Raw genomic sequence first — 26,226 nt, forward strand, 5'->3', positions numbered from 1 at the left:
CCAATTTAGTGAACTTTGCTCAGCGGTTTTTAGGAGGGAAAGAGAACAGACTAGGCAATATCCAAGCACACTGCACTTAGTAAAGCAAATCATTTTAGAGCTTTTGAGTTCAGATATTAATTTATGTTACCTTCGTAGTAACTCAAATATGAAATCTACTTCAGCTGTAGCGCATAATTGAAAAAAAAAATGAGAAGGGTACTAAAAAATGAGAGACCAGGACAGGTAAAATCCTTGTTCTACCACTGTGTGGTTTTTGGCAAATTCATGCTTTTCATTTCATCATTTGTAAAAGGGTGATGGTAAGAATTCCCCTCAAATAATTCTTGTGAGCATTAAGTAGGTAATCACACTACTGGGTATTTACCCAAAGAATATGAGAACACTAATTCAAAAAGATATATGCACCTCAACATTTATAGCGCATTATCTACAATAACCAAATTATGAAAGAAACCCAAGTGCCCATTGATAGATAAATGGGTAAAGATGATGTGGCGTATGTATACAATGGAATATGACTCAGCCATAAAAAGATTGAAATCTTGCCATTTGCAACAACATGGATGGAGCTGGAGAGTATGATGCTAAGTGAAATAAGTCCGTCAGAGGAAGACAGATACCATATGATCTCACTCATATGTGGAATTTAAGAAACAAAACAAATGAACAAAGGGAAAAAAAGAGACCAACGAAAACAGACTCTTTACTCTAGAAAACAGATGGTTACCGGAGGGGAGAGGGGTAGGTATGGGTGAAGAAGTGCTGGGGAAGAAAGAGTGCATTTGTCATGATGAGCACTGAGTAATGTACAGAACTATTCAATCACTCTATTGTACAACCAAAATTTTTAATATGACACTATGTTATGATATACTGTATGTTATGACTGTATAATATGACAACGTATGTTATTAAATATAATAAATTAAATGTAATAAACTTATTACATTTAATACATGTAATAAATTTATCATTATATTTAATAAATTTATTACATGTATTAAACATAATAAATTATAAATTTAATTTGTATATTAAATTACAATTTAATTACAATTAAAATGTAATTTAAATTACATTACAGTGAGCTAATCCATGAAACAGTGCATGCCAGGGACTAACCACTCAATAAATGTCCAGGCTACCACTACTAGACACACCTTTAACTGTATTAAGATTAACGATGATTGTGTTGTAGTATGGTTTTCAAAATACTTTGACTACAGGAATCACTTTTGCTTTTTAAAGTTTTGTCACATTAGTCTTTTGAAAGACAGCTTTCTAGTCTATGGCATCAGAAAAGCATGGTTGTTCATATTAAAAATAAGTGTCAGAATTTGCTAGATATCTTCCAGGAGCTTAACGAGAAATGCTTAAGTGTGTATGTTCTGCAATAAGACATACTGACGAGGTACTCTGTACCAGCTGCTGGGAAGAAAGGAAGCCTAAGTAAGGGGCTGCGAGGCTCAAAACAACTTCTCAGATGATCTCAGTTTCCCCTCCATCCTCCTGTGTGTGTTTGTGTCATCGTCCCCACCCCACCCCCCATCTCCCCTCTATATATTCTACTCCAGAGATTTCCTCCTACTCCTCTCCTTTTGGAAATTCTTGATTAAATCTCCTTTTGTACTGCTAAAGCCTCTCAAAAGCTCTCTACCTAACTGGCTCTTCCTTTCTGCAGAAACAAATAAAGGAAATTGGAAAATGGTTTGTTATTTACTGTACTTAAGTCACAGGAAGATCTGTGTGCACTTTATCTAGAATGCATATGTTTATAGTAACATACAATGCATGTGACCATTGTAAAGTTCCTGTGTGAAGTAATTTTGTATTTAGAGAGTGGTCCAGCCTGCTAATTTTCATACTGATCATTGGAACTGGGCTTCTTCTTTTTTTCTTTTTTTAAGATTTTATTTACTTATTTGATAGACAGAGATCACAAGTAGGCAGAGAGGCAGGCAGAGAGAGAGGAGGAAGCAGGCTTCCCACTGAGCAGAGAGCCCGATGCAGGGCTCCATTCCAGGACCCTGAGATCATGACCTGAGCCAAAGGCAGAGGCTTAACCACTGAGCCACCAAGGCGCCCCTGGAACTGGCCTTCTTGAAAGAATTACGGCTCACCTCATCTGCCCCAGAGGCAAAAAAAGACATCTGAACATGTCTTCACTTCCACAGCAATTGTTAGTACAGGAAATCATTTCCTGAACATTCCTTCCCTGACATACACACACACGCGTGTGCACACACACACACACACACACACACACACAATGTGGGGAAGTAGAAAAGGTTAGAACAGCTTGACACTTCATATGATAGGAAGAGATTTCGCTAGCAGATGGATGAGACCAGAGTGTGCGGTCTCTGAATATCACTGAACACAGTTTTGAGTGGAGATAAACAGGATAGCAGAAAAATCTTTGAACTATTCTTTGTCTTTCCATGTTGTAAAAAATTCACCTTATTTATAATTTAAAAATAAAGAATAAGAAACAGAATTGGTACCAACAGAAAGAGGAGTTACCCTTATTTTGGCGAGTGCCCCCAAACATCCCTATGACTTCAAATCTAATTCCTTTGTGATTTCTCTCCTCTACTATTCTGGAAGAATTCGATATAGGTACGTGGGATTTCTTCTGCAGGCACTGAGGTGTCAAAACCAAATTAATGTAATCAACAAAAGCCTTCAGAATAGAAGTTTAAATATAAAGAAAAAAGTCCAAACATTAAATTCATAGATAGGAATTATCTCTCCTGGGTCTTATTAAAGCTTCTAACAAAGCAAAAATAAAATCAGAATGAGGCCCAGGGGCAAAGGAAGTGGGAAGCCTACAGATGATCACCAAAATGCTGCTGAAGAGTTTTGCTTAATTCTGCCAATCTGAATTCTGATTTAGAGTCAGGTTCTACTTATGTCACATTTTCTCTGTTGTGGTTTAGATGGACCGTTACTAGGACTGCCATGAAAGCAAGCCTAGCTACCTAGACCCCATATATCTCAGGGGAGGGAGGGTGGTGGTTATTGGTGTCACAGTCGAAAGAATTAGTTATAGTAATGTCTTTTATTTTTAGAAAAACATGAGATCTCAATACTACGGAAACCCAAACTGACAACCCCAGTTAACCGGCATTTCTGAATGAGTTCAAGATCTCCAAATTAAATGGCAATATTTCTTTTACTCCCTATTTAAATGCTGCCATTTAAATCCCTCAGAATTATATTAACCCTATTGACAAATACAAATTTCTCTAACCCTCCCTTACTGCCAAGTTAGGCTACACCCCGTCAGTTGGAGTCCTGATCCTCTGCAAAGCTTCCACTCAAAATAAAACACTTGCAGAATCTTATTGTGCACATTTTGCACTTGTAATGGGCTAGTTCCTAACTACCCCCCTGTCCTCCACAGGGCCTGAGCTGCCTATTACATTTAAAAGAAGACTCAGAACTCCCATCTGGGGAAGCAGCGCAGCATTTCTGCCTTCTCTCCAGCTGCCAGAATCCCACACAGTTGCTGGCAGGGGAACTTCTTTCCACCCACAGTGAGAAACAGCCTTGGCAGAGCAGCAGAATCACCATGGCAACCGTGCTCTGGGGCCCATGACATGCTCCCAACAATCATCCTTTAAGGCTGAGGATTCAGCTGCCCCCCACCACCACGTTTCTACTGCACCTCGAGATGAGAAACCACTCCATTTAATGATTATCAGCGAAAGCATCATAAGTGGAGTGCTGGCACTGGAGAAAACACATTTCTTGAGAAAATCTCTATTAAAAACAATAAAGACTACTTTACACAGGAAACACTTTCAAGACTAGATATGATGAGAATAGGCCACCAATTCTCAGGTAGAGCTGCTGGTTCAAATACTGAACATGGAATTTGACATGCTATCCAAGAGACGCTACCGGTATACACAGAGAAGCACGTCTCATACATACTAGTTCCTGGTTGCATTTTCTCAAATGAATGAACACTATGCCTTTACTTTCATATTTAAAAAAAAATAGTTGGGTGCCTGGGTGGCTCAGTTGGTTAAGCAACTGCCTTCAGCTCATGTCATGATCCTGGAGTCCCGGGATTGAGTCCCGCATCGGACTCCCAGCTCCACGGAGAGTCTGCTTCTCCCTCTGACCTTCTCTCCTCTCATGTTCTCTCTCACTATCTCTATCAAATAAATAAATAAAATCTTTTTTAAAAAAGAAAAAAATAGCAAAGGAATTACAAGACTTTCTTTTCAACACACTCTAAACATTAGCATTTATCTGATATTTAGTGGTGTTACACACTGACTTGTCCTAATATAAAAATTAAAAAAAAAACAGAAGTTCTTGACATACTCCATATTTTTCAGAAAGAGGAGATACATGATTAATGTACTCCCCTTTAAACACCGTGAAGTAAACACAAGCCTTTGCCTTCACTCATTCCACAAAGTTCACCAAGGTAAGTCAAGGGGAAAGAATGTAAAGGAAAAAGAGCCTGGAAGATAAGCAACTGAGAAGAGAGGCCAGCAACACAGTGGTGGATTCTGGAAATGAGACTGACAATTTTATTCACTGATAAATACTTCCTAGCACCATTTACCAATGAGTTGATGCTTTCTCTACTGAGCTACAGTGACACCTTGGTCATCACCGAGTACTCCGAGAGGTCTGGGTGTATTGAGGAGCTGTCTGTTTTGGTCCACCAATGTCCTGGTCTGTCCCTGGGTCAATATCACACTGTCTTATAATACGATTTCACTTGTGGTGGAGACAATTCCCCCATTTGTTCATCTTCCTCATGTGTATCACGCTATTAACGGCTCTTCTACATTGCCATGTAAATTTCCAAAAGTCTGATTCCACAATTTAACTAATTGGGATTCTGAATGGTATTTATACACCGATTTTGTATCTAGAAATTTTGCCAAATTCTTTTGATGATCTTCTGAATTATTTTGATTCTGTGAATTACTCTGAATTTGTTGATCATCTGTGGAAGTTTTGAGCTTTCTTTCTTTTCATTATTTGTACCTTGCATTTATCCTTCTATTGGCTTATTCTGTCAGATAAAATGCAATAAGAAGAGTAGAAACAATGAGAAAAGGGCACCTTTTCTTGCTCCTCATAATAAAGAAAACACTTGCCATGTTTTACCATTGAGTGTGATGTTTGTTGCTGGTTTATTGGTTAAAGAGGTAACACAATTTTCCCCATATGTTGAAATAATTTTGCTGTTTCCTTTTATCTGCCATTTCAGTAAGTTTTTCTAATTTAAACTAGCATTCCTGAGAAAAATCCAACTGAGTCAGACTGTATTTTTCATACATTGCTGAACTCGTCATGCTAACATTTTGTTCAATACTTTTGCATTTATCAATTCATTCCACAAATAGTTCCTGAGTCTTCACCAGGTGCCCGGCAGTATGCTAACTGCCAGAGCTGTGGAAGTCAGTCAGTCAACAAAAAGCTCTGCTCTCTTTCTAGAAGCGGGAGACAGACAATAAGCAAGATGCAGAAGTAATAATATATATGAGATTGTGAAAAGTGCAGAGAGAAAAAACCAAAACAGGGAAGAAAGCATAGGGAACATGGGAATAATGATTTCAGCTTTTTCAGGAAAGGAATAACCAAGATGACATTTTAAAAAAGACCTGCAGGAGACAAAGGAGCTGTCCATGAAGGAGAAGAGGGTTTCAGATAGAAAAAGTAGATGCTAATGTCCTGAGGCTGGTGTGTGACTAGAGTATCTGAGGAAATTTTAAGAAGCCACTGGTGGTAAAATAGAGTGAAGGTGGAACAAAGGAATATAAAATGAGGCTAAAAGTGTAGTGGGTGAGGATAGGGATATCTATGTTAATGAGTGTAATGAATGTGACCGACATCTAATTTTTCCTCTCTTGTTTTGGAAGCAGGTTTATCCCAGTCTTATAAAGTGACCTCCTTTTTCCATACTCTAGGATTGTGGGGCTGTCTGCATCAGCTTTAGCTGCACCATAAATATTTGGTAGAACTAGTTAGTAAAACCATTCAGAATACGTATGGACTTTGTGGGAACAATTTTAACTACTGATCTAATTTGCTAATGGTTATAGAACTAATCAAGGTTTCTATTTCTTTTTAAGTTTGCTTAATAAGTTTACTAAGTTCAATTTTATAGGCATTTGGAAATTTTATATAAGATTTAAAATTTACAGTCAAGTTGTAGGTCATTTCGTTTTACAGTATTTTTAATTTATTCATCATTTGCTCATATTTCCTTTTGTCTCCTCTGATGATTCAATGTTCTTCCTTCCTTCATTTCTGCACCCCTCCCCTCTTCCATTCCCCCCACCGCCTCCCCACCTTTGTCTCTCTTCTGCTTCTCTCTTTTCCTATTCTTAAAGTGCATCATCGGGATGCCTATGTTGCATGTTCCATGTTTGCTACCAAAAAAAAAATTCAATTAATTTTAAACATCACATTTTATTTTTCCATTCAGGTGACAATATTTCTAACCCAGGTTAGTAGTGGGGCTCTCTGGCTGCTAGAGCCCACTCAGAAACTCAGGCTGAGAAAGGAGACATCGTCTGGAACATTGCCCATCATAACCTCAGAATAAGAAACAACAGGGAATCTCACCAGTTAAATATTCTGAGCTGCAAGTGACAGGTGCCACTTCCATTCCCAGTCCAATGGCTAGATAGAGTCAACATGCCTCCCTCTCAACCACAAAGAACACAAAGTACAATTCTACCATGTTCCCAAGAGACAGAGGGCCCTGAATACTTAGCAAATAGTACTAATAACTATCATAATAAAACCCCAATGGTTTTTCAATATTATTATTCTTTTCAAACAACCCTTTTTGCTTGATTGTTTCATGTTTCATTAATTTGTTTTGAAATTATTTCTTTAATTTTAATTTACTGGGATATATTTTGTTATACATTTCATAATGTCTTGAGATGGTTGCTGAGTTCATTAATTTTTGGTCTTTCTTTTCGAATAAAAATATTTTTTTAAAAATATTTTATTTATTTATTTGACTGACAGAGATCACAAGTAGGCAGAGAGAGAGAGAGGAGGAAGCAGGCTCCCCACTAAGCAGAGAGCCTGATACGGGGCTTGATCCCAGGACCCTGGGATCATGACCTGAGCTGAAGGCAGAGGCTTTAACCCACTGAGCTACCCAGGCACCCCTCTAATAAAAATATTTAAGGAGATAAAGTCCCTTCTAATTTTACTTGAGTCAATTTCACAAGTTCTAATATGTGATCCTTTTATTACTGTTCAGTTGTTAGACTTTTCTAAAGCCTACTGTGATTCTTTTTGATACAAAATTTATTTATGTACTTGTTTCCTCTGATTCTTTTAATTCCCAAATATATGAGATTTTTCTTTCTTTCTTTTTTTTTTTAGTTTATTATTTGTGTCTTAATGGCGTCATTGTTAGAAAACACGAGCCTTAGGATAGCAATCTTTTGCAGCTTGCGGGTGACTTTCTTTAAATTAAATCCGAAACCTGGGTTTTTCCAGTCTCTCTAAGGTAGCAGAAATTAGGGTCACAAACGCATAAGAAAGATGGCTTGTGGGGTCAAACTGTGGGGGGACTTCCCCCTCCCAACCCATGCAAGGTAAAAGGTAATTTTCTTTACTATCCTAAATAGAACATTTGTCATTGTTGTTGCTATCTTTATTATTTGTTTTGTTTTGTTTTTTGTTCCGTCTTCCACTAAAGCCTTTTAGAGTCCTGGTTTTTTATACTATGTATTCCAAGTTGACTTCATGCCTTGGGTAAAACTCAGGCTCTGTTTCCTAACCTCTGCTACCCGGCAACCACATGTACAGCCAAGGAGACCAGGAATATGAAAATGACCAAGACTTCCTGGCAGCTTCAAAGCTATCTTGCTTATCCCCTGAACTGCTTTTACTTTTTTCTGGCCTCTCAGAATTCTGCTTACTCTCTTGCCAGAATACCAATGCATACAAATATGAGTAAATACATTTTGATTGCATCTATATTTTAAATATATCTATTTTAAATCCATACACGTATTAATTCCACCATCTTAAAAATTGTTTTGCAACAGCAAAGCTCTTCATGTCATTTAGTCGACCATAATGCTGGTAGGCAACTTAGATCGGATAAGGAAGTCCAATAACCTCATCTAAATATGCGGTTCACCGTGAAAAATAGAGAAAATGAAGATTAACAAATTATCAGACACTCTAAAACAGTTTCTTAGAATTGAAGAACATGAGTCTCCAGATTGATAGGACTTTCCTTTCTGGGTGACTCCGCTTGTGGAGTCCTTACCTCCCCACAACCTACTGTCTGCCCCACAGCCACACCAATACCAAAGAGTAGAGAGGCTGAGGTTGGGTCGTATGGTCAAGACAGCTCTTCTAGTTACAGCTACTGGGTTCACGGCTAATAAGGGTCTTAGACAAGTCATCAACATGCAAGGGAAATGTGACGTTCACACTAAGTTAAAGCAAATGACTTCACAGGACGGGTGCTAAAAACGTGTAACAACTCAGTTTAGCCTTAGGATCCTTAAGTGTCTGTGGAGATGTTAGTGGCACAGAGCCAACCTGACTTTCTCCTGTCCTATTATGCAAGGAAATACGTCCCTTGGACAGAAACAGTACAGTCACCATTACATCACGACTTGCCTATACTAAGTTTATTTCACTAATTCACACCTTTTTTCCCCCCCTAGAGCTTATTAGCAGCATGGGCACTGAATCATTCTATCAATACACAGTGATTGTTTTTTGAGCACCTACTAGTTATGTACATTGGGTGTGCAGGAGTGACCAAAAAAACCACGGTCTCTACTCTTTTTGAGCCTCCATACTAGTGAGAAATAAAATTAGAAATTGCTAGCTCCTTTTCAGAAGCTTTTCCAAAAATATTCTTTCTCAGGATCTAGTACTGTGATATCTTGAGTGTCCAATCAGAGCAGCAAGGATCACAGCCTGGATTATCTATCTTATCTAATAAAAAAAAGCTCAAAATTATGCTCTTGGAGTATGCTTTACACTGCAAAGTTTATAGCAGACAGACTTTGGTAAACCCTTTAATTAATGACGTGATCATCTATATATTTTTTTAAAAAAGATTTTATTTATTTATTTGACAGAGAGAGATCACAAGTAGACAGAGAGGCAGGCAGAGAGAGGGATGGAAGCAGGCTCCCTGCTGAGCAGAGAGCCCGATGTGGGACTCGATCCCAGGATCCTGAGATCATGACCTGAGCCCAAGGCAGCGGCTAAACCCACTGAGCCACCCAGGTGCCCTGACCATCTATATTTTTAAAGCATTCTAGAATATAGCCCACATAATCCCCAAATGTTATTAAAATTTTAATTAACATTTTATTTAAATATATTCCTGGGTTAAACAAAGTACAGAGTTAAACATTTGAATACTTCAGGACAAATTATCAAGACAGCAAACTAAAATGACAGGTTTTGAAGTTAGATATTTTAGTCATTGATACATACCCGTACTTAAACAAATCAGTTCCCAATTTTAAAAAGAATATCTTGGGGAGCCTGCTTCCCCCTCTCTCTCTGCCTGCCTCTCTGTCTGCCTCTCTGTGTACTTGTGATCTCTCTCTCTCTCTGTCAAATAAATAAATAAAATCTTAAAAAATTTAAAAATAAAATAAAAAGAATATCTTGAAAGAGGAAAAGAATATGCAGATTTTGGAGATTTCTTTTCCCCTCTTAATTTTGTGTCTGGGTACCAGAACCAGAAGGGCTTTTGTCAAAAATGGAGATCCCAGGATTTCCTCCCTTGAAAACTTTGTTTTTATCCAGTGCTTCAGTTGGTTCTAATATACAGACGTAGCAGGATATAGAAACAGAATTGTATAAAAAAAAAAAAGCAGAATTGTATAAAAGCCATATGACGTGACTAACGTGTTTTAAGATGAGTTGATAGTGGCATGGCTACACATGTAATACAGGGATTAAGAAGGGTTTATTCTAAGAATTCTGAACAGATTATTAAGCAAAGGATGGAGTTTATAACTAAATGACACCAATAAGCATTTTTTGAGCGATTCCAATGCATCAGAAATATGCCACGCCTTTAAGAGACGGACTGTGTGATCGCCACAGGAACCAGAGGAGGGCGGTATGATTACACGCAGGCAATTTTACAAAAGATTATTGAGGGTCAATACTGAAAAACATGTGAAAGCCGATATAGTGTGGACTTTCCAGAAGAATAATGACATTTTTCTTTCTAAAAACATTTTATTATGGAAATTTTTACAATATTAACATTTATGACTCAGAGAGTTAAAAAAAAAAAACCAAAAAACTAAAAAAAACGATATCGCTGATTACAGAACATTCCGTGCTGGTCAACATGACTTAGCAAGAGTGTTTGGATTAATTAAGCATATTTCCCCAAGCAGAAAAGTTAATTGCTTCAATAATGATGAGAGCCATACTCTCTCGCCGTGATAAATAAGGCCCGCAGGGTGAGCGAGCAGTCAGGTGGAGACAGCTCTCTTACGTGCCATCAGAGCCATCCCCAAGGGAAAAAGAAGCGGAGAGCCAAACTGCTCTGAGTTCCAGACACCCGTGAGGTTCTTGTACAATCTTGTTCAGATGGTGCTTGGAGACCCAGTTAAACCCCTTATCTCCCCCTGTTAGGAGTCGACCAATTATCCTAACTATCGACGTGGCTGGTTTCCTAACAACTTTCAAGTTTGTTCAAAATGTTGCTTGTTTGTTTGTTTTTCGGGTTATCCATCGGTGCCTAATGAGCCATCCCCCAAATTCATTGGCCTAAAACAACAGTGAGTTATAATTTCTCACATCTGTCATGGGGTTATTCGACTCAAATGGACAGTTTTCATTTGGGATCATTTAGACAATTGCAGCCAAAATGTGGATGGTGCTGGAGGTCATCTGAAGGCTTGAGTGAGGTAACATCCAAGATGGCGTCTCTGCTTGCAAGTAGGGTGCCCCTGCCAGCGTGCCTGGAACAGCCAAGGACGCCCTGGGGACATCTCATTTTAAGTGGCTTCTCTAAGTGGCGCTTAGGGCTGTCTCACAGCATGGTGAGGACATTATAGATGGCTTCTATCAAAGCCATACCTCCTAGAGAGAGAAAGCAGAAGTTTCCAATCTTCTTAAAGGCTGAGACTGGAAATGGCCGAGCATCATTTTTGCCACATTTTACTCTCAAAGTAATCAACAACAGCTCAGATTCTTGGAGGATGAGAAGTGGATTCCAACTGTGGAGGGAAGGAGTGGTAAAAGCTTGCAGCCATCTTTAGTTGGCCACAAGATCAGCCGGTTTGAAACGGAACTCCCTACCCCAAGGACGACTTTGTTTTCCTCCTGACTCATCAGCTCCCAACCTATCCTTTATCTCACTTGTTGACTTTGTTTACTGATGCTCCACACCAAAATGTGAAAAGTGTAAGTTCAAAGATTCCCGGGCTTTGTTCATTTTTATATGTCCCATTCCTACAGTAATACCTGCTCATGGTAGGTGTTCAATTATTTGCTGAACAAATGAATTAATTGGAAAATGTGTCTCAACAAACAACTAGGGCAGGTCAAAAAGAGGTCATTTTCCTCACACTTTCCACCATGTCTACCCTGCAGCCAAATGGAAAATTTCCTACTTTGGGACAAATTTGGGGAATGGATATTGGTTACAACACTATTTTTACTACTTCTTCTTCTTCTTCTTTTTTTTTTTTTTTTGGTCTCATATCTCTTGTTTTTATCAGCTTGTTTTTCTGTGTCACATGTAAAGAATGTTTATGCAGGCTGGCTGGGGAGATAATTCAAAAGCTCTCCTGTAATGGATCATCTTCATTTTGTAGAAGAAAAAGCTGGGACTAGGAGACTCATCATTTAACTGCATAGCTCCATACCTGGCAATGCCTGCACTTCTAGTATTTCTCTCTCTAAAATTCTGCCCTGATAATCACACCAAACTGTGGATTATCAATATGACTCTCCACAAAACAGAACAAAAACACATACTTCTACACCAGAAACAGTAGAGAAAGAGTTCACAGAAGACCCCGAGAACTTCAGAACTATTAAATTCCCAGCAGAAAAAGCTGATGATGACATTGACAATAAAAGTAAAAGTCACCGACCTCTAAAAGCAAACACATTTAGGAAAAGAGGAGGGTATTTTTTAAAATTATTCATCACAAATTACTTCCTGCTGTTCAATAAAATTTTATATAATTTTGAAATCTCTTTTTAAGTGTTTGCTCCAAAATGATGTGCTGCCTAAGATACATTCATTCCCTGTCCTCCAAGATATATTTTCTTAGAAGCAGTTATGCTTCCCTAGATGGGTTCCTTATCTTGCCTCACATATCACTAATTCGAAAGCTGGAGGAAATATTTCAAAACATAAATGAAATTATGTCACTCTCTACCTTAAAATCCTTCTTTGACTTTCCATTGGGTTTCTCCATTATTAGTTTTCATGCTTTCCTTACACGCTGGAGCTCTGCTGGAGATCTCTCCCGCATCCTTATCCCCACCCACCACGTGGCCCCCCCCACACCAGCCACACTGGCCGGCTGTCAGTTCCTGAAGATGAGACTTTGCACTTGACTGATCTGAGGCTCCTCCTCCTCACAGTCGACACTGCTTCCTTCCAGAGAATCCCTTTTGTAGCTCATGAAAGAGGATCCTATTTCCAATAAGAAAAAAGTCTAGTGGAAATTGTGTATTCATTAATGATAAGGCAGAATCTCTTCACCACAGCATAACTTAAAGCTCATCATTTATTAACAGATATTTAATTCTTAATTGTGCATTTTTCTGCATCAGTACTTACTGATGGTCACTAATGATGAGACTGCACACTGTCAACACTTGTATTCAGTGGAATTTTATAATGTAGCACAGTAGCACTGCTACTAACTGTCATTTCCGTATATTACATGTAGATGCGCAATAAAATTTTAAAAATTAAGCGTCACTCTTTAGGATAGACATCTTTTCCAAGAAAACTAAAAAGAAAGGAAAAACTGGTGATAAAATGGGTCCTGTAGGATCACTGGGATATGCTGCTTTACATAAAAATACGTTATCCCCATGTGAATTACGCAGTTTGGGTGTGTGTTTTTTTCTTGGCTATTTTGCTGAACCACATATTGTAAAAAAAAAAAAATAAATAAAATAACTATCTCCTGCACATCACAAAGGAGCTGCAATGATTGCCAAGAATTTTCAGTGTAATAAGGCATTCTGTTTTCAAACAGGCATTATGTGTTTTATAGGAAGCAATATAGCATTATGAGGTTATATTTTTAACATTAAATAACATATAAGACCTTGTAAAACTGTGCCAATTAAACACAGCAGTTTGGATTCCAGATCAAGGGTCTTGATATGCTGCTATCTTCGAACCTCAAGACTACAGCAATTTTAAGATGCTTTTGAACTTCGTAATAACTGAGAAATTTTTTATAACCACATTAACAACGTCAAAAACAGCAATATTTTGCTTATGCCATTATGCCAGATACTCTGGATTTTTACAAAATAAAATTAGAGTTTATATGTAATGTAAGTTAATTCTTAATTCAATGGATTTATTAGCTTTTAAGGGGGGACAATGAAGTATTTCTGAATACCTTATGCAAAATTTAACTATGATCAGCATATATTGTGGTATTGTGATCAGCACATATTGTCTTGATCTTTTATTATATTGCTCCTTTAAAAATAAAAGAATAAATGACTTTTTAAAACTAATATTGAAGAATGAATAACATTTATAGTATTAAAATGAAAAATCTACTAGTAAGTATTTAAACCATATGACACTAAAAATATGTATTGTTCACAGTTTTCAAAATTTCAATAAAGAAAGCAAAGATAGAATCACCTACTAGCACACTCATAGACATGATCAAATGCCTATCCTTTAAATAGAATTGAAGTATATTTAAAATAAAATTAAGGAATTTGAACACATTTTAAAAATAAAAATATAACTTTAAAAACTAGTGACTAGGGGTGCTTGGATGGCTCAGTGGGTTAAGCCTCTTCCTTTGGCTGACATCATGATCTCGGGGTCCTGGGATCGAGCCCTGCACTGGGCTCTCTACTCAGAGGGGAGCCTGCTTCTCCCTCTCTCTCTGCCTGCCTCTCTGCCTACTTGTGATCTCTGTCAAATAAATAAATAAAATCTTAAAAAAAAACCAAAAACTGGTGACTAAAAGAATTGCAAAATAATTCCTAATTATAACTTAAAGTTGTAAAAGAAAATTTAGAAAATAAAAAATATAAATTCTCTCTTAAAAAACAGCATGAATTACTTATTGAAAGTTTACTTGTTTAATTCAGTTCATGGAAATTCACTATGACATTTGTGGATAAAACCATATTTCTTTAAACATAATGATAGGTTTTTACTGCAATCTGGCATTTTAGGATTTACACATTTATTCTCAATTTAAAGATGATTTTTTTTCAGAAAGGCAGATATGAAAATTTTCTGTTTCATAGTTACTACAATCAATAAAAATTTGGCAGGAAGCAAAATGTAAAGGCATGTTCTGAAGCATCAAAATGATTAGAATATTTTGAAGAACATTTCCTAAGTCAAAATGTTATTTCAAAATATATATAGAATAGAGCACAAAACAAATCACCTCCAGAAAAATCACATTATGCTGTTTTATCATGAACATCAGCAGAATTTTCAAAAATGGGCACATAACAGTTATTTCTTCACAATGAGTCATAAACAAATTGTCACAATATGTTAGAAGGAAAAGTCTCTTCTGTGGTCTGAGAGTACTGTTAGGGGCAACTGAATTATGTGATGTATATTTGGAAATAGGCAAAATGGTAGCATTTCAAAATAGAAATGTCATTTCTATAACCACTATCTTTTCTCAAGCACCAGCGTCTTTTAAAAGCTAAAATATATTTTAAATCAACAGAACAATATTCCTCCTTTCTGTCCCTGTCCTTCTCACCAGAGGAGCTATTATGACATGCTCCGCTCCCTAAAGGACAGGCACATATTAGTTCAAAGTCTCTAATAAATCTTTTTTTTTTTTTTTTAAGATTTTATTTATTTATTTGACAGACAGAGATCACAGGAAGGCAGAGAAGCAGGCAGAGAGAGAGGAGGAAGCAGGCTCCCCGCTGAGCAGAGAGCCCGATGTGGGGCCCGATCCCAGGACCCTGGGATCATGACCTGAGCCGAAGGCAGAGGCTTTAACCCACTGAGCCATCCAGGCGCCCCTCTAATAAATCTTTTTTACGTGTTGTACAGACAATGTTGATTTTATTTGAGCCATGCCTAAGCCTGTCATTCTGTGACCTCTATTAAAATTGGAATGAGCTCCCACATCACCAAATAAAGATGCACTGTTTTTATTATAGTGATTTTCTTTCCCTACTAATTTGTCCCATATCCCAAATACGTAATGTCCTTTGCTTCTTTTGATCGTATTCCATGTGACTCTTAGACAGTCATGGTTAAAAAATACAGGTTTAGAGAGAGATAAGAGAGCTACAAAGCAGCCTGTGAAAGTGTTAGATTTCAGCTGTTTTTGTCCTCTGCTCGCCGCAGGGCGCATCTGTAAGAGAGCTCAGCCCATGTGGGAAAACCTGCACTTCACATAAATCTTCTTCTTTCACATTACTAATCCCCAGAATTTTATGAATACACACAAAGCTCATTTTCCGTTCCTGCCAGTCACCTCTAGCGGCTGTGAAGTAAAAGTAAGAACTGCTGCAAAATTAACAGAAGAATGCCCGTCAAAAATGGAAATGGCAGCTACATTGAATAAAACAGTAGATTTTTATGATCTCGAGTACAGACTCTACTCTTGGATGCAGGACTCCTGTTCTGTCATCTGTCTGTGACTTGAGAATAAGCCTCTGAGGATTAGGATTTCTGTGTTTTATACATGCAGCATGTCACCCAGAGTCTGGCTCATGAACACAGCAGGCACGGAACAGCCAAGGACCTACATTCTTTCTCTATCTGCTGCTGTTTCTCAAGGCGTCGGGACCCATGTGAGTCAACTTCACCCATCAAAACTTTTATTCTTCAACTTCAACATCTTATAAACTCAAATTACATTGGAAAAAATATATATTGGAGTCATAGCAGTAGAATCAAAAGATGGAGCTAAACCTGAGGAAACCGCAGGAATATAGCTCATAATATAAAGAAAGAAGAGTAATTTCTGTCTTTGGCCATGACCGGTCATCACTGAGGTGTGATGAAAAGACCCTGAAGAAAGTCATAACAGAACTATGTTACATTTCTGGCCTTTTTAAAAATTTTTTTCAAAAGTAGCAGTTCCTTAAACTTTTCTAGTGTCTGGTTTTGTTGTTGTTGTTGTTGTTGTTGTTGTTTTAATTGTTTTAAGGGCTGCCTGGGTGGCTCAGTTGGTTGGTTAAGTGTTCAGATCTTGACTTTGGCTGAGGTCCTGATCTCAGGGTCATGAGACTGAAGGTTGCATATGGCTCCATGCTGGACGTGGAGTCTGCTTAAGATTCTCTCTCCCCTTTGCCCTTCCTGTCTTCTCTCTCTTAAAAAAAAAAAAAAAAAAGGTAAAATTGAACTTAAGAAAGTCCACGAAGAGGTCTTACAGGGTACAGGATTGGTTTTATTATTCTTAAAGCTGCTGTGCAAACTCATTAGCTTAATGGTTTTCTCAAGTCATTGGAAAGTCCTAGGTTAGATATCCTTAAAGACACTGCTTGCTAAATAAACACAGTATTTGGGATTTAAACATGCAAGACAGTATTTTATATTCATGAAAAACTGTTGACCCTTCATGCAGCTTCAGTAGGTAATATATGATCAAATTTAGATAACTGAAAGGATTATTTCTTTCTAATGTGTCTAACAATGTTCATGCTACGACTGAACTTGGAAGTGAGAGAAAGTAATTAGGGTGAGGCATTCAAAATTGTTTTAATTAATGACAGTGAAATATATTCCAGTGGTATGATTTTTTTCTATTTTCTTTAGAAATGTGGCCAAGTTGCATACAATAATTTATAAAATTATATTATGCATGATGTATAATACATAAAAATTGCTTTCTACCTATTACAATAGCAATATTTTAAAAATCCTATCATTGTTTGTAGATAATATTCTGGGAGAAGATGCTTACGGTAACTCTAATGATTTATTCTTATGAGATTCTAAACAAGAACTAGCCCTGCTGCTGTTTAGTTACACAAAGATGATATATAACTCTAAGGTTATTTTCCTTTCATTTAAGAAACCACAGGATCGGAAGTATTTTACAACCAGAATGGAATGAGGACTATCCTGGTGAAATATAGTATAAAAGTGGCCTTGACCAGTTATCTCATGACTAGGAAGCAAGGGTCTGGGGGGACTTGGACTCTATTTATGTTTGATCCAGACAAATCTTTCATGGAAATAAAGTCATCATCTGCTTCCTGCTCTTTTCTCAGCATTACTGTGACTCCCATTTCAATCACATATTTGACTTTTAAACTAAGTTAGATGTAGCTGCCCAATCAGGAGGTCTACCTCTTGGAAAATTTAATATATGCTGAAATACTAAAGGGAAAGCAAAAAAAGATGTTTCTGGAGGAGTCTGGCCAGAATATTGATTTTAACCAAAGAGTTCCAGAATTCGAACTGGTAGATTTATTGTATTTTAATCACTTATGACCTAAGTGAAGAGAAAATATGATGAGGTTCTTATTATCCTAATAAGAAAAAGTATATCACTTCCAAATACACTGGAATGTGGGATATATACACCAGGTGATGTATGGAACAGTTGAATCACTGTATTATACCCCTGAAACTAATATATTGCTCTAGTTTAATCTACTGGAATTAAAATGAAAACTTAAAAAAAAGAGAAAATAGGGAATGTTTGTCTAGTAGTCGGGTTGTTTTGAAATGTAAAATAATAAGAGGGAGCTATTCTTGTCATTTAAACATATTTATGAAGTTACTAAATGTTGATTATTACTGGACAAATAATAGTCATACATGCAGTACCTATTTAAAGTAAAGTAAAAAAAAAAAAGCTAACAGATGTCTACCTATGAGTCCAGACATCAACACTAATAATTTGGAACTCTAATACTGAAAAAAAAACATATTAAAAATGTACTGTGCATCCTATATGCCACTTATTAATAGTCCATATGCACTGATAGTAGAATTGAGCAGGCTTGAGGGTCAGATGGGAACAAAACCAGACAAGCCCTGGGATTGAGTGCTCTGCTCAAAACCCTCTATAGCTCTTCATGTTTTTGGACTAAAACCAAAATCCTTACAAAGTTTTTAAAAACCCTGCCTGGTGTTCTCAATCGTCTCTCTGACCTCCCCTTCTCCTTTGCGCCTCCCTCCCTCCGCCGTGGAACTAACACCCTGCGTCCTCTGAGTCTTGGGCATTCCTCGTGGCTATGTTCTCTGCCGCCAGCATGCTTCGCTCAGATACCACCTGAACTAACTTCAAGTCCTTCAAGTTTTTGCTCCCGTTTTATGTTGACTATCCGCGTTACAAACTGTATCCTGTTTTCCCCCATCTTCATACCTGTGGACTTCAGATTCCCTTTACCCTGCTCTGTTTTTGCTTGTTTCCGTATCACATATGAACTTTGAACATCATATAAAATGTACTTGTCTGTATTATCTATTGTTTTTATCTGTCTCTTCCATTTGGAGTGTAAATTCATACCCAGTTGGTGCTCCGTTAACAGCTGTTAAATGAATACCCTCTTATATACTCATGAAAGCCTGTGCTGACCATGACAAAGTAAAAGCCTAGAATTCACAGTCAACAGGGAAGATAACAAAAGAAGTTGCTGAAAATATGCAGTGCTTATATCCAGTACTCCACATTCCAGTGTATTTGGAAGTGATATACTTTTTCTTATTAGCAATAAAAACTATATTCAATATGTATATTCTTAGTCAAATGTAAATTAAAATTCAAAAGCTCAAGATCAAATCCAGAGCGATAAACATAACTAGCTTCATCTTAAAAACTGCATGATATAGTCCACAACCCCAAAGAAAAGAAGGCACAGCCGTTTGTAAAGCTATGATATTATTTAGAGATTTTAACAAATTTAGCAATAGAGTCCATCCACAGCAATTCCATTCTACAGCTACTTTGGCCAACAATCTGATCAATATGGCAGGTATTTCAACAAACAGAAGCAAGCATAAGGTCTAGATACTCAGCCCCACAGTATGGAATATCCCTTCTGATCATTTAGGGAAAAAGACACAAAAAGTCTCCTTGTCACCATAAACACTGTATTTGTCCGCAGAAAGTGGTGCAGATATATTTACTGTCTAGAGCAATGAATTTCAAACATACATTCTAAATTACTCTGTGGTAGGCCAGAGCAGCAACATGACTCAAGAAGACGGGATGGGGAGGGAGACAAACCATAAGAGACTCTTAATCTTACGAAACAGACTGAGGGTTGCTGGGGTGAGGGATGGAGAGGGTAGTGGGTTATGGACACTGGGGAGGGTATGTGCTATGGTGAGTGCTGTGAGGTGTGTAAGACTGATGATTCACAGTCCTGTACCCTTGGGGCTAATAATACATTATATGTTAATAAAAATAATTTAAAAAAAAAAGATTCAATGGCAAAGAGCTCCGAGCAGGGAACCAGAGACCAGCTGCTAAGCGAGTCTGCCGCAGGTCACAGGGCAGACCTCTTAACCTTCCCACATTGTGAACAAGCCATGGGACTGCATGAGTCTCTAAGGCTCTTTTCTGGTTATAAAATGTTTTTTAAAAAATCTTTTAAAAAAATTCAGTAGGTTTGATTTTCTTTTTCCAATGCTCAGTAAATCATTGACCATGTATTTTGGACATGGGAAGAAAAGGGAGTATTTTGATTACTCTGGAAGGTTTTAACCCCCTTATGACCCAGTATCCAGCGACAAGAAGGGTTTTGGCAGGCCCATAGCTACATGCATGGGGACAGGGGAGGAAATGCCTCTGGAGCACAGAATACTGGCCTGCCCTTCACATCTACTCATAACCTCTCTTCCAGAAGCATCCCTGGCTTCTTGAATTGCCCTTCTCTGGGAAGCTTTTGGGAGGATGAAGGGGTCTGACGAGGTTACTATGGTCCATTTTTGTCACTTGTTCACCTACCTGCCTCTATAAAGGCAATGGGTAACATTTTGGTTGAGTATAAAGCTTTGAATTTTAGAGGACTTTCGAAGAGCAGGGTTTAAAGTTGTATTATATTAGTAAATTTTCTTAGTTTTCAAATATTTGATATCATGCTTAAAAATACAAGAAATAATCTAGTGCATTATTTTATTGAAAAGCATTATAAAATGTAACATTATTTGATAATGGGAGAGGAAACTCTAAAACAGATTTTATTGTTTCAACCTCTAGCTCTACATGTTCTGCCCCTGGGGAAGATCCACTCAGATTATTATAATGAATTCTGGTATTTATGTATAATGCAGTGAATGGTTCTGACAAAGAAAGCCTAATAGATTAGCAAAAACTTGAAATAATTGTTTCTTTTCTTAAAAGTTACTAATAAAGGGGCCCCTGGGTGGCTCAGTCATTTGGGCATCCCACTCTTGATTTTGGCTCAGGTCACGAACTCAGAGTCACTGAGCTCTGTGTCAGGCAGGGAGTTTGCTTGAGAGTCTCCCTCTCCCTCTCTCTCTGGCCCTCCCCTCCCCCAGGTGTGTTCGCTTTTTCTCTAAAATAAGTAAATAAATCTTTAAAAAGCTATTAATAATTTCATTCAAATAGTTACGTCTTGGTTTCATTAGATTTTTAGCAATTCCTTCAAAATATGGAAAAATTACTTTAAAGCAAAAATGAAATAGAAAATCATGAAACCCTTGTCAAGCCTGGGATCCCGAGTGCCACCTGCCTGGTAAGCAGTTTACTGCTTACTCGCTACCTTTCCAAGGAGGAAAAGGCCTAGCTTTTTCCTGAATTTCCAAATCTGACAAGAATGAAAAAAATTTTAGAGGAACAAAACATACTGCTCTAATAATTCCACCCAAAAATAATCTATACACAACAATAACACTTGTCTGTAATGTGTATTTTCAAATCTAATCATTTTCAAATCTAATCAAATGAATGCTTTCTTCTGATGGCTTGGGTAGTTCCCCAGCAGTATCTATGTTGTACACAAATTCTCACACTTCCCTCAATGCAGCCAAGGTGGAACTAGGTATCACAACAAACAAGCCGGTTGAATTCAAGGGGAAAGAGTGAAGTGAAACATTAAGTGCGACTGGAAAAAGTGTACTTTGTAATGCTATGTGAGTCACGCCCACAGTGAAGATGTAACAGGAATATTCTATGCTTCAAAAGAAATAACCAACATTAGTAAAATGAGCATGATAAAAATATGAAATAATATAGAAAAAAAGACATTAATAGCGGAAGATTTTAACCCATCTCTCCCTGTCCTTGGTATGATTTTGGTATACTGAACAGAAGAAAACATAGATAATGTGTACAGAATACCTAATGCATATAACGGGAAAAATAACACACATACACAGACACACATGTAACCTGAAAAAGATTATATACCTTCCTTTCAAGACCCTGTGAGATAATTGCAAGATGTTATGTGTGTTTAATATATAAATATTGGGAAAATGTTAAGTATAGGAGTTAGGATTGAATATGGGTTTAAAGCATGAATGGAATTTGAGTCAAGGAAGAGAATGACCACAGGGGCATTCTGGGCAAGAGTAACATGACAAGCAATGCAAGCAGAGGATGCTGGGTAAGGAGTGGGAGGCAGAGAATGAGGAAACGGATACTTGTTAATACCTTAAGGGAAAAGAGACTTGACCACAAATGGAGCACATGTTTCCTGCATCAAGAGCTATCAAATGGGCACCTGGGAGACCTTGCAGGTTATTGGGTTGGTTTAGTAAATGAGGCTAGTCATTTAGTTTGTTGGTGCAAAAAGTACTGGAGAAGAAAGAATTGGAGTAAAGATAAAATTGTTAGAATATTACTACTAACTAGTATTACTAAGCATATAAATTACAGAGCATATACCACAAAGGAATGAAGGATTTTTGTGAAGTGGTAGCAACAGAAGAAATGAAAGGATGTGTTTGAGGGACACAGCATCAGCCTGAAAAATGAAGGATTTGGAGTTGACTCCCAGATTTCAGTTGTGGGAAAATGGTAGCAAAATCGACAGAAAGAGAAAATGTATGAAAACAAGGAAAGCATGTGATTGTATGAAGGGTACTGAGCTTTGATCGATGCTGTTTTTCAGCATTACTTCTTTCCCCCTAACTTCATAATGTATTTTTCATATGCAAAATTTAAAAAGTGACCCCTTGTTATTGAATTTGAATCGGCATTGGTTCTAAAAGTGTTTTGTTGGCCAGCGTTAGCTTACTGTTTTATTGTTGGTTTTTTTTTTTAAGATTTTAATTATTTATTTGTTAGAGAGAGAGAGCACAAGCAGGGAGAGCAGCAGGCGAAGGGAGAAGCAGACTCGTTGAGCAAGGAGCCCAACATGGGGCTCCATCCCAGAATCCTGGGATCATGACCTGAGTCAAAGGCAGATGCTTAACCAACTAAGCTACCCAGGCATCCCTTGCCTTAGCCTGTTGTTTTTAGTCAGACTGTGAAACCCTTGGAGACATGGCATGTTCTCATCATTTGCCTGGACTTTTTCCCCCTCTACCCCCTTACTGCCAGCTGTTTCCGAGGTCTGAGTTCTTTGGGACTCCTGTTTTAAAAAGTTGTGACTGATGGAAGCTTCTAGAAAATATAAAGGTTTTCTCAAAAAGGCAAACATAAAAATAAAATAATTTACATTAACATGAATAATAAGACATCCTGCTTAGCATTCTCTTTTAGCATTGCTCTGTTTACAGAACATTTCTATGATGTAGGATGGAATTATCTAAGCTTATAGAAGAAACACATGATGATTTATAAAGTGAATAACCTACATAAATATTAAATCTTATTTTACAATGCATTTAATTGTACCTTAACAAGGTTTGTATCATGGAAGAGGCTTTGAAAATATTTTTATTTTGCTTTTAGTTTAGCACTTAGTACTAAAAGACATGAGCAATATTTAGAGGAGGGTCTGGCACATGATGAGAACTTAATAAATGTGAGCTATTTTTCTGAAGATTTGTTTATTTGAGAGAGAAAAAGAGAGAGAGGGAGCACGAGTGGGGGAAGGGGCATAGGGAATCTTCAGAGTCTCTGAATCCCGAGATCATGACCTGAGCTAAAACCAGGAGTCAGAAGCTTAATCGACTGAGCCACCCAGGTACCCAAATATAAGCTATTTTTACCATTATTAGCCTGAAAACACTGGTGCTGTATTATTTTTTTTAATGTGCCATTGTCACTTTTGTATTATCCAAATGAAGAGTGTTTTATTAGTATATTTTTGGTCCCTATTGAACTTTTATGCAAATTTAAATGACACAGTCCATAATTCAAAAACGTAACAAAAGCACATAGAAGAATATAATATTATAAAATATAAATTTGCTGCCTGCCATACAGGACAGTCTGCAAAACAGATAGCTACTTTCCATCTTTATAACTTTAATGGAATGAATGCTTAACAGTTCATCAGATGTACACCTCAAAATCATAATTTAGTTTGTCAACACGAAAAACATAATTAAAAACCATTAGCTTTTATAGTAAAATATTTCATAGGGATATTGCCAATTTTATCTTCATGGGCCATATCATGATTTCCAAATAGCCTGTTTTTTTTTCTCCTAACGTACCTAGTGCACAGTTGAGTGCTAAAGCAACAGAGCGTGTGTTTAGTTGAATCATTTTATATATCTGTCCCTAAGGAAAAATGCTGCTGAAAGTCTCTTATCAAAAACTCCCAAGCATTTAAAAAACTCCCAAGTCTTTCCTTTCCCCAGAAGTATTGTTCCATATTGTAGAAGACACAAACTAAATGTAGCCTAATAAATATTTTTGTATGTGGTTTGAGGCAGATTTTTAAAAGCAGGTCATGCTATCTAAAGAGCTCATTTAGTAAGGCAGCTATCATAAAATTTCATATTTTTAATCTTCATTCTATGTTGGTTACCAATATTCTAGAACTTCTTTAGAATTTTGCTCCTGTATATAAAATCCCAAAGAATATAATTTACAACAAGAGGAGGAAGAAGGCACACAAAAATGCAAAAATGCTACCTTAATATTCTCCCCATTGCCTCCCAACTTCTAGTATCTCCCCCACAAAATGCTGAAATCAAAAGTGGACAAATTGCAGAATTTCTAAACTACGTTTTACTGAAGGAAATGAAAACAGTGCCGAATGACATTATGCTATCAATATCATTGACAGATAACTTGCTTGAAACCTGTGACACATATTTTCAAGAATGATTTATTTACAAGATGGGAAACAGTACTAGGCTTCAAACAAGCAATCTGGCAGATGTAAAAATAAGGTGCTACCAAGACAGGTTCCTTGTACCAAGAAGTCTAATATGTAAGAGATGAAGAACAGTCAATAATCTTCTAACATTGCAAATGAAAAAAAAATCATTAAATTTAATGTAGAAAAAAACACAAGGAAAAACAGTTGCTTTGTCGGTTACTCATTCAAGATCATAAACTTTTGGAGACAAATCCATGAGAGAGATAAGAAATAGGACAATTTCTAGTCTTTTTGTTTAAAGAACACATTTGCCAGAGTATCACGAGTAGGTCTTTGGGGAAAATGGATAAACTAGTGTGGACTGGTTTGTTACGGATTTGTGTCCAATAATTAAATGATTAGAAACCCATCATGCTGTGATCCACCCATTATCCACTCATTTCTTCTATTAATGTCATCATACAATTATGAAAACTTCTAACAGGGGGTGTCTAGAAAATATTTAAAACAATTTCAGGATAATCTCACTTCTTACATACTTCCAATAGTTTTGGAGCAACTAATGCATTTTCTCAGTTGATTTATTATTAATCATCACAAATAAGAGTCTGAGGTTAAAGTATAGGTAGGTACTTAGAAATACTATTGGGTAGAGTTAAAGCATAAAACCCAGGAACCCCATGCCAATGGACCGCAATTACTTTTCCGTGAGAATCTAATAGAACAATGAAGTCTTTCCCATTAAAAACACAAATTAAAAGTGATCTACCATTAACCAAACCAAACCAAAGAAGAATTATTCAACAACTCCGCCAAAAAGCTCTTTGGCAGGTACTATTTTGAAAAGAATATAGAGCATCTGAAGCCAGAGTCCAGCCTTTTTACTCTTTTTGTTGTTTACCATTTTATTGTTTTTCAGCCTTCTTATTTACCATTCTTGGGACTTTGTATATTTACATCTCCTCAGTGTCAGTTCCTGCTTGTTGAATGCAGGTAAAGATGGTAGCCACCACTACCATCTCAACTGCCACTAGAATTTTGCTAGTTGTGGTGTAGAGACCTTCAATACCTACAAATGATCGTGTTTCCACATATCATTGTTTGTATTTCCTCTATGACTTAGTTCCTTCTGACCTCCCACCCATCTCCTAGCCCTCAGAAGTGCCTTGTCGTGCACTAGATTTGGGTTAGGGTACTGGAAGCTGCTGGTGTTTTCTCCACATTGCAATTCCCGTGGTAGACCACCGACTACCACCCCTTCCTTCTTGACACTTCTTTCACTTGAGCTGGGAGACCCAACAGTTCTCTGGTTTCTTGGTGTGCTCCCTGCCTCTCTGGCATCTCTTCCTCTATGCCTTCACCTTTATCTTTTTCTGTAGAGGTTCTAAATTCTGACAGTCCCTTCTGCCATCCTCTCTCTTAATGGGTCTTGCTACATCCCCACTGGCACATCTCCCTCAAAATAATTTTTTTTTTTTAATGCAGACTGCTCAGATTGATACACTTGTATAGAAAATTAGGGGGAGGAGAAAAACGGTGTGTCAGAAGTGGGATTCAAACCCATGACTCCATCTGGACTCCAGAAAGCCCAGCTCAGGGAAGCAGAGCTTGAGTCCGGCAGCTTAGACCATTCAGCCATCCTGACACTCTTCGATCAAAATAATCTCTTTCAATATAACTGTTATGCCTCTCCATGGCTTTATAACCCATTAATGACTTTTATCTTAGAGTGACTTATAATGTTCTTGAACTTTGGATAAAGATGAGTCCTTAGCCTGACTTTCAAAAGTCTTCACTCTCTGACTCCTACTTAGTTGGATTTTTGTCTCTTGACGCAGCCAACACTGGACTCTGAGT

At 37.3% G+C, this 26,226-nt stretch overlaps 1 protein-coding gene across 2 annotated transcripts in view; it reads right to left on the reverse strand.

The window, feature by feature from the left end:
- GPM6A (glycoprotein M6A) overlaps positions 1-26,226 on the reverse strand; it is a 333,855-nt gene that overhangs the window by 45,820 nt on the left and 261,809 nt on the right. The gene's annotated exons all lie outside the window — the stretch shown is intronic.

The sequence above is a fragment of the Lontra canadensis genome, unplaced genomic scaffold (assembly GCF_010015895.1).
Source record: "Lontra canadensis isolate GAN:19392208 unplaced genomic scaffold, GSC_riverotter_1.0 scaffold39, whole genome shotgun sequence".
Taxonomy (NCBI): domain Eukaryota; kingdom Metazoa; phylum Chordata; class Mammalia; order Carnivora; family Mustelidae; genus Lontra; species Lontra canadensis.